This window comes from Acomys minous (genome assembly GCF_964271855.1).
Source record: "Acomys minous genome assembly, chromosome: 13".
In the NCBI taxonomy this organism is placed as follows: domain Eukaryota; kingdom Metazoa; phylum Chordata; class Mammalia; order Rodentia; family Muridae; genus Acomys; species Acomys minous.
The window spans coordinates 83,868,733-83,887,509 of NC_140495.1; the positions used below are offsets into that span (position 1 = coordinate 83,868,733).

The 18,777-nt window shown below is 43.3% G+C and overlaps 1 long non-coding RNA gene across 1 annotated transcript; it reads right to left on the reverse strand.

Moving 5' to 3' along the window:
• Positions 1-4,407: 4,407 nt before the first annotated feature.
• Positions 4,408-7,021, reverse strand: LOC311581927. The gene is made up of 3 exons (XR_014773936.1): positions 6,951-7,021; positions 5,111-5,251; positions 4,408-4,521 (listed from the first exon to the last, which is right to left on the reverse strand). It is a non-coding gene; the product is annotated as an uncharacterized lncRNA (long non-coding RNA).
• Positions 7,022-18,777: the final 11,756 nt, after the last annotated feature.

Here is an 18,777-nt window from a genome sequence, read left to right on the forward strand (position 1 = left end):
CCAGGACTTGCTTATTTTTGCTTTCCTGTCTTGCCAAGTACAGTGGTGGGTGTAGATGGGTTTGTTACATATTTATTGATGCGTGGAGTGCTTGGCCAGAAGTTTCCCTGGGGTTCCGGCTGTAGGAACTTACTATTTAGTTTGGTTAGACCCAAACAAACAAACAAACAAACAAAGCAAACGTATTCGTTCCTTTTCTCATTGCTATAACCAAGTACCTGAACAAAGCAATTTAAGGGAAGAGTTTATTTTGGCGCACAGTTTGAGAATACAGTTGACCACACTGGAAAAGCCATGGCAACAGGGTATGAGGCAGGTGGTCACATAGCATCTGTAGCTGGGAAGCCGAGAAAGATGGATGCGGGCACGCCAGTCCTCTGCCCACATTTAGGGTGCATCTTCCTTCTCTATTAAATGCTTTTGGAAACCCTGGCATTGACACAGGTGTGTTTCTGTGGTCATTCTAAACCCAGCTATGGTGATCTGGATGGGAAATGGTCCCCCAAAGGCTCAGTTGTCATTAAAACAACGTGTCCCCAGATGCTGATGCTGTGTGGGGAGCCTTGCTGAAGGAGGCAGGTGGGTTTGAGGATTCTGTAGTCTCACCTTAGTTCTACTTAATGCTAGCAGATGAGGATGTGATCTCTCGGCTTCCTGCTCCAGCCACCATGCCTGTCTGCTGCCCAGCCACCGGGTCATGTTGAAATCTTCTCCCTCTGGAACCTTAAGCCACATAAAGTTTTCCTTCTGCAAGCAGCCTTGATCATAGTGTTCTACCACAGCACTAGAAAAGCAATTAATATGCCAATCAAGTTGATGATGAAACATCAAAGTCTCTCCAGAAAGAACAGCGAGGCGACTCTGGATGACGTCATGCTTGAGACGCTTCCACAAGCCCAAAGACCAGCATTTTAAGAGCTTGTTTAGATATTGGTAACAGGATCCCTCTTCAAACTGGGTTCCACAAAATGAAGCAAACAACAAGTAAGGAAGGAAGAAAGGAAGGGAGAGAGGAGAGGCCTATCAGCTTTACCCAGTGACATCATTGACATAACTGGTGAGTCTCCATGCACCTCCGCATTGCCCTTTTGTGAAGAGTCTTCACTCTTGTGGTTCTGGTGTCTTGAGTTTCTTTCTTATCATTCTAGAAAAGTCTCAGGGCTGAACTTCGACAAGGCTCATCTTCATGGACTGGAACCAGTTGTTCTTGTTGGGGTGGTGACATTATATCAGTTTGATCTGGGTCAGAGGCAGATCTCAGAAGCAAGTGTCAGAACAGGTGAGTGAGCTCAGACCCATACTGGGGGAGGGGCTGTTCCCTTATACAAAATGGGAGTGATAAAGAATGTTTTTTGTATATGCCACAGAATCTACTAGAAGTCTTCTTTTTAGTTTTTCCCAAAAGAAAAAATAATTTTCTACAAATGAAGGTGGATTGAAGTGAGTTCGAGGCCAGCCTGGTCTACAAAGTGAGTTCAGGACAGCCAAGGCTACACGGAGAAACCCTGTCTCACAAAACAAAAACAACACAACAACAAAAATTCATTTCTTGTTTTCTGTTTATTAAAGAAATTGATCTGTTTTTCATGATTGAATATGGAGCCAATAAAATATCAACAAATAAGCTAATCAACCACACAACCAATAAACAACTCTCTCTTTCCGGATGTTGTAACAGTTTCTCTTGGGCTCCTTGATAAACTCAAAAAATGCTCCAGAAACTTCAATCTTGTTTGTACTTTCCTTGTCATCTGAAGAGCCTGAGCTGGAAACAGCTGCCAACATTTGTTTCAGTACGTGGTGTTTTAGATCAAGTCATGCAGTAGGGTTATCGGGCATTTAAAAAGAGAATACCAGTGTCTAAGATCCCATGCCTACAGGGTCTTACTTAGTATTGGTTTGGAGCATGCTAGTGGGTCTAACAGGAAGCCAGGATTGGAACTTTTGTACAACCCACTCTTTCTGGCTTTAGGAGGCTCTGTAAATCAGTACTCACAATGGCCATAGTCATACCTGACAGAGCTGCAGGTGCAACTACAGACAGCTGCACCATGTGCTTCAGGTGTGCATCGCCCCCTGCACATCTCACGGCTGTGAAAATCAGCAAACAGCTCTCACAACGGGAGAGAAGTTTAAGATTGACACCAAAACATGCATTTCTTCCTGTGCCTCTGTTTCCTTCTCCCACTCATGCACAGCGACTGGGTGATATTTTTGGCAGGGTCTTGCTTCAGAGTTAAAATGCATTGGCGTGCCAGTTAGGCAAAATTTCCCAAGGGCTTTTGCACTGTTTGTGGTTTGGGGTCATCATAATGGCTTAAGGAGTTCATTGGGAAGTTTGATCTTTCACAGCCCCTCCCCCATTTTTCCTGTGGAATGCTATTTTTTTCTTAATTAATTAAATACGAGTCTCTAAGAAGGTACAGAGTGCACCATGAGTGCTTCTGCCAGCTGATCCAATCTCTATGTGGCTACATTTTAAAGACATTTGGAAGCTTTGAGCAGTGAAGCAGAGCCCACCAACACTGATCCCGAGAAAGGGGGGAATTGTCAGCACAGGGCAGAGTCCACTGCAGATTTGGAAACTATAAACTATATGCAACACCTAACCCTGGGAAATTTAGACCACCAGAGGCTACCTCTAATATTGCAGGATGAGGACATGCTGCTGTAGGCCGTGAGGCTGGGGTTGCAGCACTCCTTTTTGCTTTCTTTGCACATCATCCAAACGCTGCGGGAAGTTCATACATGAACAGTGTGAATCAGATTGTCCCCTTCTTGCCTCATCTAAAACACCTGATTTTAGGCTTGGAAAGTCACACCAGCAGGAGAAGAGTGAGCAAGGCTCACAGGAAGGTTTAATGAGCAAAGCTCGAGTGTTCTTTCCCTGTCATTCATTTAGTCATCCTATAGCCTGAGAGGATTTCTTTTTCTCCCCACAGACTTATAAACTTTATTATAAGTTTTATAGTAGTAAATGACAATGCTAACCAAAAATAATGTGTGGTGATCGATGGTTGTAATAATCACTTCCAATGCATATGTTTGTCAAGTCATGACATTGTATACCTTGAATTTATATAATTTCTATTTGTCAATTATGCTTCAATAAAGTTGGAGGAAGGGATAGAAAACACATCACTAGATGTGACAATAGAAAAGTTTGTTCTGTTCTCCTAAGTAACCATCGAATAAGATGATTTCTTTCCCCACTTCTGCTTTTATTAAAAATAGATTCTTTTCTCATACGATATATCATTACAGTTTCCCCTTTTTCTACTCTTCCAAGTTCCTCCCACATCCCCTCCCACGCAGATCCACTGCCTTTCTGTTTGTCTTTAGAAGAGGGCAGACACCTAAGAGATAACAATGAAACATATACCAAAATAAAATATAATACCATAAAACAAAACCCATCTCTTTGAAGTTGGGCAAGGCAGACTAACAGAAGGAAAAGAGCCCCAAGAGAAGGCACAAGATTTAGAGACATACTCATTCACACAAAATACTAAAGTGAAATACTAAATAGAAAATGTTAAGGTAAAAGGTATAACATATATGCAGAGGACCTGGTGCAGACCCATGTAGGCCTTGTGTTTGCTGCTTCAATCTCTGTGGCTTTGTATGAGCTTTGCTCATGTTGACAGCCTTATTCATAATAGCCAGAACATGGAAATAGCCTAAGTGTCCCTCAGTAGAAGAATGGATAAAGAAACTGTAGTACATTTACACTATGGAATACTACTCAGCTATTAAAAACAAAGAATTCCCAAAATTTGTGAACAAGTCGATTGACCTAGAAATGATCATAATGAGTGAGTTAACCTAGAAGCAGAAAGACTCAAATAGTATAAACTCACTTATATCTGGACACTTGCCCAAGGAGCATGTCCCATGAAAGTCTTCACTTACCAAGAAAGTAGGACAGAGGGGAGGACATTCTTATGGGACTCCAGGTGAGAGAAGCATGGAAGAATGGAGAAATAGAAGGATCCAGAGGGTCCTAGAAACCTACAAGAAGAATGTTATGATGGGCAGATCTGGGCCCAGGGGTCCTGATCAAACTATGGCACCAGCCAAGGACAATACATGCAGTAAACTTCGAACCCCTACCCAGATCTAGTAAATGGATAGGACAATCTTCAAAGTTGAGTGGAGAGTGGGGTCTGACTTTCACACGAACTCTGGTGCCCCATATTTAACCACGTCCCCTGAATGGGGAGACCTGGTAGCACTCAGAGGAAGGATAGAAGGCTACCAAGAAGAGACTGGATACCCTATGAGCATGTACAGGGGGAAGAGGTCCCCCTCATTCACAGTCATAGGGGAGAGGAGTAAGGGGAAAATGGGAGGGAGGGAAGAATGGGAGGATACAAGGGATGGGCTAACAATTGAGATGTAATATGAATAAATTAATAAAATAAAAAAATTGTTTAAAAAAAAAAAAGGACCTTGATCTCCTGATGTTCTCCATCCCCTTTGGCTCCTACAGTCTTCCTCTTCTGCAGGGTTCTCTGAGCTCTGAGGGGATGGATTAGGTGGAAACATCCTATTTAGAGTTGAGTGTTCCAACGTCTCCTCCTCCTCTACCCCCACCACTTCCCACCCACTCCACCCCCCACCCACCCTCATCTCTATAATGTCTGGCTGTGAGTCTTTGCATCTGATCCCATCTGCTACAGGAGGAAGCACCTCTGATGATGGCTGAATAGGGCACTGATCTGAGTACCACAGAATATCATTAGGAGTCATTTTATTATTACTTTTTTTTTTTTGTCCATTAGTATTTGGTTTTAACCTAGGTTTCTGTGCTATCTAGTCTCTGTTTCTTGGTCACTGAAGCAGTGTTGGGTATGGATTCCATCTTATGAGAACGGCTTAAGTCAGATTAGACATGGTTGGCTACTCCCACAAGCTTTGTGCCGCCATTGCCCTAGCATACTTTGCAGATGGGACAGACTGTGGACCCGTTTTGTGGCTGGGTTGATGTTTATGGGAAACAAAGATTCTAGAGCACAGAGGACCATATTTGAAAATTTCCAAGTTCCCTGTTCACACTCTCCAGTTGGGCACAGTTGATACTCTGGGTGAGTGCGCGTGCAGAACTTACGCCAGAGGAAGAGTCAACTTTCAGAACTGAACTTTGAAGGTCTGAGTTTGCTGTTTCTTGCTTGTATTCATCCTTTTGGTCAAAGGCATTATCAGATTTATATACTAGGAAGGAGGTGTAGTAGTCTCTCTAAAATGATTTCTAAAAAGTTAAAATGGACAAACTTAGAATGAAGTATTGAATGTAGTAATTGATAGCATTTTAGAGGTGATGTCCTAAAATAAAATTTCAAGGAATAATAATTGTTTCTTTCCAGCCCCGAAAGGTAACCCATAATAATCTAGCCACAAAAGTTAAGCAAAGTCTCAGATCATAATGAGTTAGAGAACCAGAAGCAGTGATTCAATGTCAGTCCCCAAGTCAATAATTCTCTTCTTATTTAAGATACCAGTGTGAGCAAACTAACCTATTGAAAAATATCAGATCTGCCCTGTGGGGGAGCTCAGTGGGATAGGATTGTTTGATGCACAAGGCTGACCACCCAAGTGAGAGCCCCAGGACCCGGAGTGGACAAGGCCAAGTACCCTAGTGAGATCATCCTGATAGTTGTCCTCTGACCTCCAAATGCATGCTGTGGCTCAGGCGCACCATATTATACTCAAAAACACACCATACATACACACAAGATAACAACTAATGACATTGAGAAAAATAAATATAGCATCTGAGAGCTGCTATTGCTATGTACAGTCATTAGCTCTTAGCCATCTCTGTGACATTCAACACTCCGAGCAGAAGTGTGGCGTCATCTCATCATGGCTTTCGTTTCTATTTCGCTGGTGACTAATGATGCTGAGCAGTTATTCATGTGCTTTTTTTGGACATCTGTTCATTTTCTTTGATGTAATGTCTGTTCAAACCTTTTCCCTAGGTTTATATTGGGTGTTTTAATTCTTATTATTGAGTTGTACATTGTATTTACATATTCTGTCGTGAGTCCCTTTTCACATCCACATGTATATATGCAGCAAATACTGTCTCTGTGTGTTTCTTGCTTTTTCCTTTCCCTATCACTACCTCTACAATACAGCATTTAACTGTGATGATGTCTTCTCTGTAAAAATGCATTTGTGCTTTGTTTCTTTTACACTGTTCTGTCTATTCTAAGGTTGAACGATTTTTTTTCTCCTGGATGTTTTATGGTTAAAATCACTTTGGAAAATATATGTAGAAGGTTGGGGTTTTCCTCCCCCAAAGTTTGACATATATGTACTGTTCAACATAAGGGGGTAGGATTTACCCCAAGAGGAATGAAAATGCAAGTCTACTGAAAGATCTAAGCATAATATCTTTGTTCATAATGTCCTTAGGTGGAAACTGGAGTGATCAACACTTAAATATTTAAATGTATGACTAAGAACATGGGAGGCACACATATAATATACATATATATATATATACACAGATATGTATACATATACTATACAAATACACAGTAATTGAAAAAGGAACATGTTATGGATACATACAACAACATAGGGATAAACAAAAACATTATGCTGAATGGAAAAGTGTCAACTACAATTGCACTTAGATCTAGCTCCAGAACCAGAAATACTAATAGTCTATAATGATAGAAAAGAGGTCTGCGGTTGTCTGTGGAAGGAGCTAATGGGGAGGGACATGAGGAGGTGTTTGGACACAGTGGATCTGTTCTATGTCTTGCCTTTGGCGTGTGCCTGTCAGCATCCATCCGACTCTCCATGCTGTGCTACGTCTTAACGCAAGTAGACTTAGGAAAAGTTTGACTTTGAGATAATGTTCTAATTTACTGTCTGTTGCTGGGGTAACACACCGACTAAAGACAACCTGGGAGGAGGAAAGGGTTTATTTGGCTTACCGATCAGAGTCCATCATCCAGGGAGGCCAAGAAGGGAAGGAACTCAAGGCAGAAAACACAGAGGAGTGCCTCCTACCCTGGCTTGCTCAGCTAAATTCCTTCTGTATACAGGCTCACCTGCCCAAGGATGGCTCCGCCCACAGTGGGCCGAGTCTTCCTACATCAATTAACAAAATGCCCCACAGACTTGGCCACAGGCCAGTCCTAGGGAAGGAGTTCCTCCATTGAGCTTCCTTCTTCCCAGGTGTGTCAAGTTGACAACTGAAGTTAGCCATGGCAGATAGGTAGTAAAAATACTTCGTGGTTAGCCAGTGATGACATATTTATTGCACACCTATGCTGACTAGTTTTTAAAGTGTGATTATTTCAGCCTTTGAAGGAATCCAGATCACGAAATTATCACTTGAATTTAAAAATAAGACAGTTTCCATAAGGGAATATTGAAAAATACATAAGTTAAACGAATAAAGAAAATGACTCCTTGTTTCATCATCCAATCATTTTTTTTCTGTTTTTCTTTTTAACAGCTAGCATGTTGTTCATAGACTATTATGAAATCATAAGGATTTCCCCCAAATAATTCGACAATTGTGGCAAATATTATTTTTATCGATGCATCATAGTCACAGAATACACGCCATAAATTATTTAAAAATCTTGCTCATTTGGACACTTTTCTTTCCGGTTTGCTTTTGCAGTTTTCCCTAGAAAATGGTAGGGTGATTAGCATATGTCTTCCCCATTGACGGCTATTTACGTAGGATAGATGCATGTACACTTTGATCAAAGGGTAATGCATTCATCACATTATTTGGTACCAAAATACTAAACCCTCCCTGCTTTCTCCTCAGTTTCCATTCCACCAAGATCTTCCACCCTCCTTACTTCTCAGTGAGTTCTTGCTGTTCGTGGCGAAGAGTTATAGAGAAAGAAAATTTTCACCTACTTCACTGAGTGTGATGCATTGCCTGAATTAGCCTCATCCCTCTGTCAAAGTGCCCAGAAACCATGATGATAGGCGCCGTGGAAATAGATATCTAGCATATGGGAACCTGCTTATAATTTCTTGCTCACAGCATTTATCCCACGTACAGCATTTATCTTTAAAAGAGCAAGACTAACGAACCCGTATGCATTGTTTTTTTTCCTTACAGAATATCCTCATTTGAAATATGCCCATGCTAATGAGGACGGGATGGCGATGCTCTCCAGTGAGGAGTGCCACAGAGCCTGGGGAAGATCTTGTTATTGTCACTGGCCCGTCTCTGTGCCTCCACCTTTGTTTAATCAGAGGGGTAACTTAGGGCCTGAAATACCTACAGTCCCGTGTAAGTGTACCTTTCACTAACAAGAACTTAATGTCTTAAGAAAACCAGGATGGGCCAGACCTATGGAGGAGGGCACTAGTTGGAGGAGCCATTCTTGAGTTGCTGAAGGATTCACAGTAAGATTACAGGAAGTGTTGAGTTCTTCTGGTAAATTATGATTACCACTTGATTTACGAAAGATCAGATTGCCGTCAGCTCCTTCAGGAATTTATCTGTGACTAAATGCTAAGGCACATAAAACTGGGTTAAGCCAGCTGTTATTTAGGGGCAGATGATGGAGCTTTTCTTTAAAAAGATTTATTACAATATTTATATATGGGATGGTGCTGTGCACGCGAAAGCAGGTGCCTGAGAAAGCAAGAGGTGTGTGGTGCTCTGGAGCTGGAGCTATAAACAGTTAGGATTCACCCAAAGTGGGTGCTGAGAACAGAACGCTGGCCCTCTGTTAGAGCAGGGCATACTCGCAGCTGCTCAGCCATCTCTCTAGCCTTGATATAGTTTCTTTTTTCCTTTTCTCTTTGGTATTTTTGAGACAGGGTTTCTCTGTGTAGCCCTGACTCTCCTAGACTTGCTTTGTAGACTATGATGGACTTGAATTTACAGAAATCCATCTGACTCTGCCTCCTCCTGAGTACTGGGATTAAAGGTGCATGCTACTGCCACGCCCCTCTCTGGTGTAGTTTCTTCTTCTCGTTTTTTTTTCTTTTTTTTCTTTTTTTGGTTTTTCGAGACAGGGTTTCTCTGTGTAGCCTTGGCTGTCCTGGACCCGCTTTGTAGACCAGGCTGGCTTCGATCTCGCAGTGATCTACCTGCCTCTGCTTCCCGAGTGCTGGGATTATAGGCGTGCGCCACCACACCCGGCTGCTCTGGTGTAGCTTCTTAAAATCCCAATTTCTTCTTTAAGATGATCGAATGAGACAAGTTGCCTCATAGATTTTTGTGATATTTAGATGAGATGGTGTGTGAGAATGCAGTCTTTGTACACGGTGGATACCTAGCAAAACTACTTACTTTGACAGTGTTTAGAGAAAAGCAGTCCTTAGCAACAGTTCTGCTTGTCCCTAGCAACAACGGTCCTACTTGTTCCAGTCTCTTCAACTCTTTGAACATTCATCCTGGATCATGCAACTCAGCATGTAAAGAAAGAAAATGGTAGCATTTTCTTGGCATGGACTCTTGACATCCATCTTGGAAGGTAAACACCTCAGAGCCAAATAGCCCAAATTAATGCCGTTTCACTGATGTGGCTGAAATCTGTTTCCTCTACAGACCTCACTTCCCAGCAGCCCTCGCTTCTGAAGTGCAGTGTCCTCTGCTTTCGGGCAGAGGGGAGATGCAATTGTCTTGCTCCGCTGAGCTGTTCTCAGACCAGTACAGTGCCCTCCTTCCTCTTTTTCTGCGTCACTCCAGCTAGGTCATCAGCTTCTCCATGTGACCGCTGTACTCAGATCTTCTCCAGCCACGTCAGCTCTTCCGTCATGGTTGGCCTTGACATCTTCCTAAGAACTTGGCGTGTCAGTGAGTGTATTTATTTATTTATTTATTTATTTATTTATTTTTTCTTCCACAGTGACATTTTCATCTCCACCCACTCCAAAATCCAAATGCATGTCTTCCCCTGGCAGCTTCTCCCCGTTCTGCTTCTGCAGGCCACGCCTCTCAGAGTTTCCTGGTAAGACTCATTCTCCGTGGTCCCTGTTTTTCAGCTGAGATTTGGGCATTGGGTTCTGCTTCCTCGCACCTCCACCCTCACCCCCGCTTGTGCTGTTTCTCCTTCGGCTTTACACAGTTCTAACACTGCCGCCACGTTCCTCGTTCTTTCCACATCTGTGCAAGGAAAGGAGGCTCAGTTTTAGGACAAAAATCAACTCAAATGGTTTCTCAGCACAGCGCGGCAGTTCTATCAAGTGCCACGTGAACTTTCTTACATTGATACTTTGCCCCTCATTTCAGCTGATCGTCCAGTGTCGTGGAAGTCAATGCCATAAAAACCATGTCATTTTCTTCATGGTCACATTTAGTGATCTCAGTCTATTTGTCAGGATAACCATCTTCCTTCTTTCTCCTAAATATAAATAGATGTTTATGCATTATAAGTATAGTGTGTGTGTGTGTGTGTGTGTGCCTGTGAGTGTGTGTATGTATGCCACAGGTGTGCAGGTACCAAAAGAGGCTGGAAGAAGGCCTTAGAGCCCTTTGAACTGCAGTTACAGGCAGGTGTGAGCAGCCTGGTGTGGGCGTTGGGAACCACACCTAGGTCTCCTGCAAGAGCAGGGAGTGCTCTTAATCACCGAGCCATCTCTCCAGCCCCTACTTTTTTTCTTATAATTATTAGTATGAAACACACACACACACACACACACACACACACACACACACACACACACACACGTCTCTTCTTCTTTCAAATCTCTCCATCTACACTGGCTCTCATCCCCTATCATCTCATTGAAGTTCTTGCTCAGTTGCTCCTTCTCTTTCTATCGCACGATGCCTCTTTGTTTTCCTAAATCTTCATTACCATAACACAACAGTATCTGTATTATTTCCTGCCCACCACGTCCTTGCGTCAGGAGCCCTTCCTGCTACTGCCCCGGCACCCACATGCATTCCGAAGCCTGCTTTCCCACCCATGGTCAGTGCATGCCACTTCCACATTTTCACTGGATTTGATTTTCAACAGGTTCTGAAATGCCCTTCTACTCCTGTCCCTTCGTTGCAACTGTTTTGTCAAGGCTACCCAAATTCCTGGTACCAACTTCAAAGATTGATTTTCTGTTCTCTTCACTAACTACCTAGTAGCATCTAAGGACACATTTATTAATGTGGACCACAATTCTCTAAAACTGAAGAATCTCTGAAAAGGACAGACATGGCTGTACCTAAAGACTTTTGCTTGTAGACCCAAGAGGCATATTTCCTTTAGCGCTAGCCATTCTCTCCCAGCAGCTACAGCCCAGCGCAGGGCCTCTACTGGGCTCTTCTTTAGCTTATAATTCAAGTAGAATCCTTCAGTATTCCTAATTTACATATGGACTGAAGCTCTTCTTTAAGATCCATCAGCATAATGAAAATATGTAAACAAATTTAGCCCAAAGCCTGAGAATAACAAAAGAAATAAACTCTAAGGAAGTAGCAAGCTAATATCCTGGTCTACAGATAGGGTCATTCATTAGTTGCCTAGGGATTCCAACATGCTGTTTCTTTAAAAAAAAAAAGGGGGGGGAGGTTCATAGTGTCATTGTTGGGATCTTCTTTGGGTAGAAAGTTGACCCATAAACACAAGGACTTTCATTAATCTGTTGTCTTTTATTTTTATTTATTTATTACTTATTTATTGAGACAGGGTCTACAGCTCTGGATGGCCTGGAACTCACTTTGTAGACCAGGCTGACCTTGAACTCACAGAGATCTGCTTGCTTTCCCTTTCATTTCTTCTTAAGGATGAACAACGCACTATTTCATAAACTTTCATTTTTTGCATGCAATTAAGAATTATCTACAAATAACTTATTGAGTAACAAAACATTAGATAATCTAACTTGATTGGATTATTCATTTGCTATCATACAGTATCAATTATAAATTGACTCATAAACAAAGATGACTAAATAGATTCTGCCAAGGGCTTTATTCTACAGATGTCAGCCACGCAGCATTGGGTAGCACTGCAAAGCTCTGTCTGATGATACTCACAACACAGTGACCATAATAGCATAATCAAGTGTATACGGAAAAGGGTCTTTGGCTTGCCTAAGAGGGGAACAGGACAAAATTTTGGCGAAGCTGGGATCGTGACACACAGGTTTAATCCTAGGCCTTGGGAGGCAGAGGCCTCTGAAAATTTTATGAGGCAGCTGGACTACACTGTGAAACCCTGTCTCAAACCAAACCAAAAACATGAGATAACATCAAACTGAAAACAAAAAACAAAAAACAAAAAAACCAAAACACTGGAGAGTCACTTGGTGATAGCATCTTACTGGCATCTGCCAGAAACTGGTTCTCTCTTAAAGATAAGGAGGATGGTCCTCAGAAGAAGGCTTTGAGCACGATTCTTTCTTATTGAAAGGAAAGGGACATCTTGTACTTGGGGCATAGGGGTGGGGGTGGGGCTTGCTGACCTGGGCCTGTACCTTAAGAACTCTGAGTGTGCTGAGGCTGGTGCGTGGTGCTAGGAAAGGCAACTTTTCTTGTGTTGAGGTGGCTCCAGGTAAGGCAGTCGAGCCTTGAACGCCTCAAAGCCTAAACTGAGTTCCTGAAGCATGTCAGGATGTTTTTTTTTTTTTAATCTTTGAAGAGTATGCTGAGGACAGGCACGTCAGCAAGCGAGTTAGGAATCAGAGTTCATCAAATGATGGTAGGCTCTCCTTGGTGTAGGCTCCACTTCAGGTTCAGGTACAGATAGAGAGATGGCTGGTACAATATCAGACAAGGGAGAAGCTGGTACAAGTGGCGTGGTCTCCGGGGGAAAGTGGTTAGAGGGCAAGAGGGTCAAGAGCCAAGTTCCTGGCCAAGCAGTGATTCAGTACAGGGGAAAAGCCAAGCAGAGGTAACCCCAGCCCTTCACTGAGCACCTTTCAGCTTTATGATCAGGGTGAAATTGTTAGTGTCTTTAGGGTGGGAGGGACTTGTTCTTTCCTAACCAATGGCAGTTTAGCTAAGAGATAAGGTGCTGCTGTGATTTTTCAGGGCCTTGGCACCACCCCCCCCAACCTCCCACCTCCCACCCCTGACCCCTGACCCCGAACCCTGACCCCGGTTCGGTTCATTCAGCCCATTTTCTGTATCCATCAGGTGGAATTGTTGAGGCTGCCTACAAAACTGATTTCCACCGGGTCCTTTGCAGACAGGCTCAGTGTGGGTATATTAAGAAAACTCTAAATACAGGTCTCCACCCACAAGCAGCATTTAAGAGTCTACTGAGATCAATGCTGTGGAATTGGACGAACCAACAAATAAAAACAAGATAAAAATAAAAAGGGAAAAGCAAGTGAGGCTATGGGAATTGCCACTAATTTGCGGTGGAGGCATCCTGCTTCTGTTGCGTGGAGCAGTGTATCTGATAAGGCTGAGCGAGTGTGGCTATGGCTTGACACTGCTGAGGGGACCGAACTGCATCATGCTGAGGTGAGCTGGAATTCAAGGGCATGCATGTGGTGACATATGCATTTCGTCACCAGTCTGCCCACTCGCGAATTTATCATGGAGTCAATGCAGAATGAATACACACACACACACACACACACACACACACATATATGTGTGTGTGTGTGTGTATATATATATATATATATATATATATATATATATATATATATATATATATATTCACACCATGGTGTCTGATTTATAATTTCCCAAGGGCAATATTTTTTTACAGCGACTGGCAGAATTTTTTGTTCTTCATTAGGCCTTTTATTAACCCACTGCCAGAGCTCGGAATCTAACCACTCCCAGTGTTTCAGTGATCATATTATCAGTAATAGCATATTTCCTCTGGGAGATATGAATACAGTCTATTGCAGGTGGAAGGCTGGGAGGAGGCGGGATAGAGTGGATTGTTCACATTTTCTGCCTGTGCTCTGCCTTCAGACTCCCAGCTCCACTTGCAGATGTAGCTGACTAGAGAGACTCAGTTTAACTTCATTATCCTGTGGTAAGAGCAGTGACTTTGTTTATTCAAAAAGTTTATCTACCTACAACACCCCACTCTGAAATGATTTGACTCTGCAAAGGGAGATTCCAATCCACGGGGCTTCCCTAAGATAGTTCTCTTTATGAGAAAACAAAGTGTAGATGCTCCAACGGACAGGAACTAGCTTGACAAGAGATCCCAGTCACACAAAGGAGGTGGTTCCTGCTTGTCTGGTTGAAGAACCAGCATGAAAAGCAAGTACGGAGGCCTAAAGCTTAATCATTACTATCACTGTTCATTTAGAGGAAAGAAAGGGTCTCAGTTACAGAGCCAACAGAATCCACACGGGGGCTTCTGGACTCCCAGAACTTTATGTAGACTATCAGAACATTCAGATTAGAAGATCACGCAGTTTGTTCTTGGCAGACTTTCAGGGAAGGAAGTTGTGTACATATCCTTGGCCTCCCATTCACAGTCCTAATAGCACCATCCCACCTCAGCATAGACAGCCTTCACAGAGAGTCCTTGAACAAGTCACCTTGTTTTTTGTTTGTTTGTTTGTTTGTTTGTTTTTGGAGCCTCATCTGTCAAGAGTAAATTCTGGTAATTACCCATGGAACACATTATTTGGAGATCAAATGTAACAATCCACAGGAAAAGGACTTTTAAATTGTGAAGTTTGGTGTGGCAATTAGATCTTATAATATTGGACCTGATGCCACCCTTAAATGAGCACCCCTCAAAATTAGACATGAGGCACAGACTACCTTAAGCACCTGAGTAGAGACAGAAACTGCATAACCCTCTCAGCCCACTTACCCCTACGGCCCTCCGCAGAATACAGTCAAGGAAGAAGACCAAAGAGTATGGGGCGTCACAATAAAACTTAAAATATAAAACCAAAAGCAACTTGAGAAGGGATGGGCTTATTTGGCTTACACTTCCACATCACTGCTCATTACTGAAGGAGGCCAGGACAGGAACTCAAGGCAGGAACCTGGAGGCAGGAAGTGATGCAGAGGCCATGGAGGGGTGCTGCTTACTGGTTTGTTCCTCATGGCTTGCTTAGCCTTCTTTCTTTTAGAACCCAAGACATCAACCAAGGGTGGCACCATCCACAATGAGCTTGGATCTCCCTCCTCCCCCCACCCTTCACTATATTAAGAAAATCTCCAACAGACTTGCCTACAGTCCAATCTTTTTATTTATTTATTTATTTATTTATTTATTTATTTATTATGTATACAATGTTCTGCCTGCCCATAGCCCTGCACACCAGAAGAAGGCACAAGATCTCATTATAGACGGTTGTGAGCCACCATATGGTTGCTGGGAATTGAACTCAGGACCTTTGGAAGAATAGCCGGTGCTCTTAACCTCTGAGCCATCTATTCAGCCCCCTACAGTCCAGTCTTATGGAGGCATTTTCTCAAATGGGGCTCCCTCCTGTCTGATGACTCTAGCTTGTGACAATTGATGTAAGTCACAAGGCAGAATACCCCCCCCCCTTTTTTTTTAACTGAGTTATGCTTGGCTGATCATTCACAGTTGATCTACTGGGTTCAGAAAATAGTATTCTATAACTCGTCATTTCCTCAACAGCTGCCCATGTGTTTTACAGATGCCAAGGTTTGTAGTTTGAGTGAAGCTTTCATATGCATCTATGAAATCAATATTAAAATAAAGAGAGCTGAATAAGATAGGAAGTGAGCAGGGAGTTTTTGATTCCCTGGTTGGAGTAAGCTGCCCTCAGCTGCAAACCCCTATCGTGTGGCACACTGTGAACCGACCGGCCATTTTCCCTGAATGGACAATGGCTTCTGGTGCTGAGACTGGTTAAGGATTTGGCGTGTACCTCAGATGGCTTAATAGCTACTTGGCCACATGCACCAATAAAGATAAAGGGGAGGAGCGTTTCCAGTCTCCACTGACAGTAGTAGGTAGACACCCCCTTCACACAGACAGCACTTCTACTTGAGTGACTGAGTTCAGGAGTCACCAAAGTCGCATGCTGGCTTAATAAAAGATCTGGCAGCTCCCTCAAAAGGCAGCTCTGACTTCAGACCGTTGGTCACACACAAAAGCAATGACTCTAGTGGCTAAGAGGGAAGCGAGGCTTCCCAAAGAAAGCGTTGTGTTTATGCCACTCAGTTAAACTCATTTTCCAGTCTATTCTTTTGTGCTGAACTCCATGGCAACCCTTCCTTGTGCATCATCTCGTTTGCTTCCTTACTTCCCCAAAACAAAGCAACAAGTAGATGCTGTGATCATCTTGCATTTCCAGAGACCCAAGAAACTGAACAACATCCAAAGCTTAGGACTCCAATGGTGAAAGAAGTCAGGATTTGACCGATATCTGTTTCTCCCCAAAGCCTTCTCTCTTAATCACCCCAATAATGCCATGTCCTGATGGTGTCAGTTGCAGAAGACCATATCACAAGCATGGCGGTCCAATTGCTTTATTCTTTGATTTTTGAGAAAGAGTCTTGCTATGTAGCCCAGACAAACTTCACGTTTACTTCTTCTGCATTAGCCTCTTAGGTACTAGGATTATAAGTGTGTGCTTCCATGTCCAACAGATAAGCTCTCTTAAGAGTGTCGTCATCCGAGTACTATCATTTCTTTCCAAAGCGTGCCCTGGAAATTTGTGTCCTCAAACTCTGAAATGGTTTTTGCCTCTGACTGTTGTTCTCCACACTGACCACTAGGTGGTGCAGTGTAGAGTGACGTCTTTTCTGAAGTGAGCGGCCAGAGGGTAGAATAGTTTCAGGCTGCAGCACTACTCCATGCCCTGTTGGATTTCAGGGCACTTGCTCATCCATCTTTAAAAAATGAAGAGATAAGCCTTCTCCGATGAGAGCTTCCCCTTGAACCCACTGGAGTCAAAGGGAGTCTTACATGAAGCTAGCCTATTTCCCAAGACGGCCTTTGTCAGATGCACCTTCAGTTTCAAGGGACCAGCTGCTTTGAGTGAACCCTAAGATTTCCAAGCAAAGAAATTTGTGATTTTGATTAAAATATTCTACTCTCCCTCCCTGCCAACCTCCCACACGCATGCGCACACAACTGGCTGTTGCAGAGACCCCGGGTGGGCACAAATCCCCTGTAGCAGTACAGTGTGTAAGAGATGCCAGCGTGCAGAGCTGTAGTCAGCCTGCCCCTGCACTGCCCCCACCTCCCAAAAAAAAAAAAAAAATCTCCACCTCCAACCTCTGTTAAGGAGTCTTTTCAGAAAGAGAATTCTTCTCCGGCAGCAACAGGGCTACCCTGGGGTTTGCTCGCCATTGAAAAGGAAATGAACCTTTTCACCCCTTTTAATATTTAAAAACAGAAAAATCTCCTGATACAGGCAAATAGGTCATGAAGTGCCAAATATGTGGAGATTGTGTGTGTGCGGATATGAATATGTCTGTCGTGAAGGTCAGGATTCCCAGACATACTTAGTCTGACTTGCTTTGTTGTCCAAATAGAGAACCCATTTAAACTCTTACCCAGTAATAACACCCATGCCTGATGCCTCAAGAAAAGGCGATCCCTGTGCGGGTAAAGACGTAGTGTTTTGAGGTTAGCTTTTCTCCTAGAGTAAGAGGCTGGACAGCCTACTGCACACCACCACCTGGTGCACATCTCTAACACTGATGCCCTTCCAGCAAATGGGAACTGGTGGCTGTGTAGACAAGGGTGGCCTTGGCCTGTAAGAGCTTGGAAAGGGGAGATAAGAAAAGCAAGAAACAGTTAATCTATTTGTCAATTATACCTTGAGCTGACCCTGTGCTGAGACCAAATTCTGCTCATTTTATTTTTCTTCTAAGAACGAGCCGTCTGTGAGGCCTTTGCTCGGTACTAAGAGGCTAGACTTGGTGCCCTTTGTTGTGGCACCCAGTTGTTAAGGATGAGAAGATTGGTGGCCGAAGAAAAGCCTTAAGGCATTGTTAATCCCACCACTACTACAGTTTTTTGAGCCAAATTTCAAGCAAACCTTATTAAATACTAGCCAAGAAGACGGACACTGGCCAGGTCCATACCCAGCATTCCCAGAGAATGGGCAGCAATTACCTTAGTCAGGTGCTTATAAAGGCAAACCCCACAGGGCTACCTGCTTCCTGCCTTTGACCAGTGGGGGTAAGCATACATCCTGACGTAACTTCCTGCCTATGTGCCTCCTGCTTATGTGTGATCAAGCAATCTGTGCAGTTGGGGCAACCAACCTTCTTCACAAGACTGAAAACACGTGGTTTGTTATCTTCCATGAATCAAGCCCCCTGCATTGCATGAACTAATCTGCCCCTGGGCAAGTGGGGCTTACAAGACAGGTTAGAGGCATTTTTTTGTTTCATAGGTCTCTTAAGCACAGCAGTTGAAAGTTCAAACATAACTTCAGCCCTCACAGTACAAGTCTGAAGGTTGAAAGTCATGGGCTGGTGAGACGACTCAGTGAGCAAAGCTACTGCTGCCCAAGTCTAAAGACCTGAGTCCAGTCTCCGCGCCCCACATGGAAGAAGTAGAGAAGTCACTCTACAGGTTGTCTCCTGACCTCCACAAGGGTGTGACTGCCTGCCTGGACACAAAACCAGCATGCATACAATAAGAAGATAAGCATGTAAAGGACAGCAAATCCCTACTCCCAACACCCTTCCCTTGTGACCTGGGCTCCAACTCCCGGTAATCTTCTGTCTGCTCAAGGCCACATGGAGCTAAGCTGTGCTCAGTTTCTCAGCATTAGCTGCAAGGTCACAGAACTAGAATCACCATTGTATCCATTTTAAAAAGTTACACTGCGTAGGGTATGGTGGCTCATACCTGTAGTTCTAGCATTGGAAAGGCATAGACAGCAGAATTACTGAAAGTTTGATGTCTACAT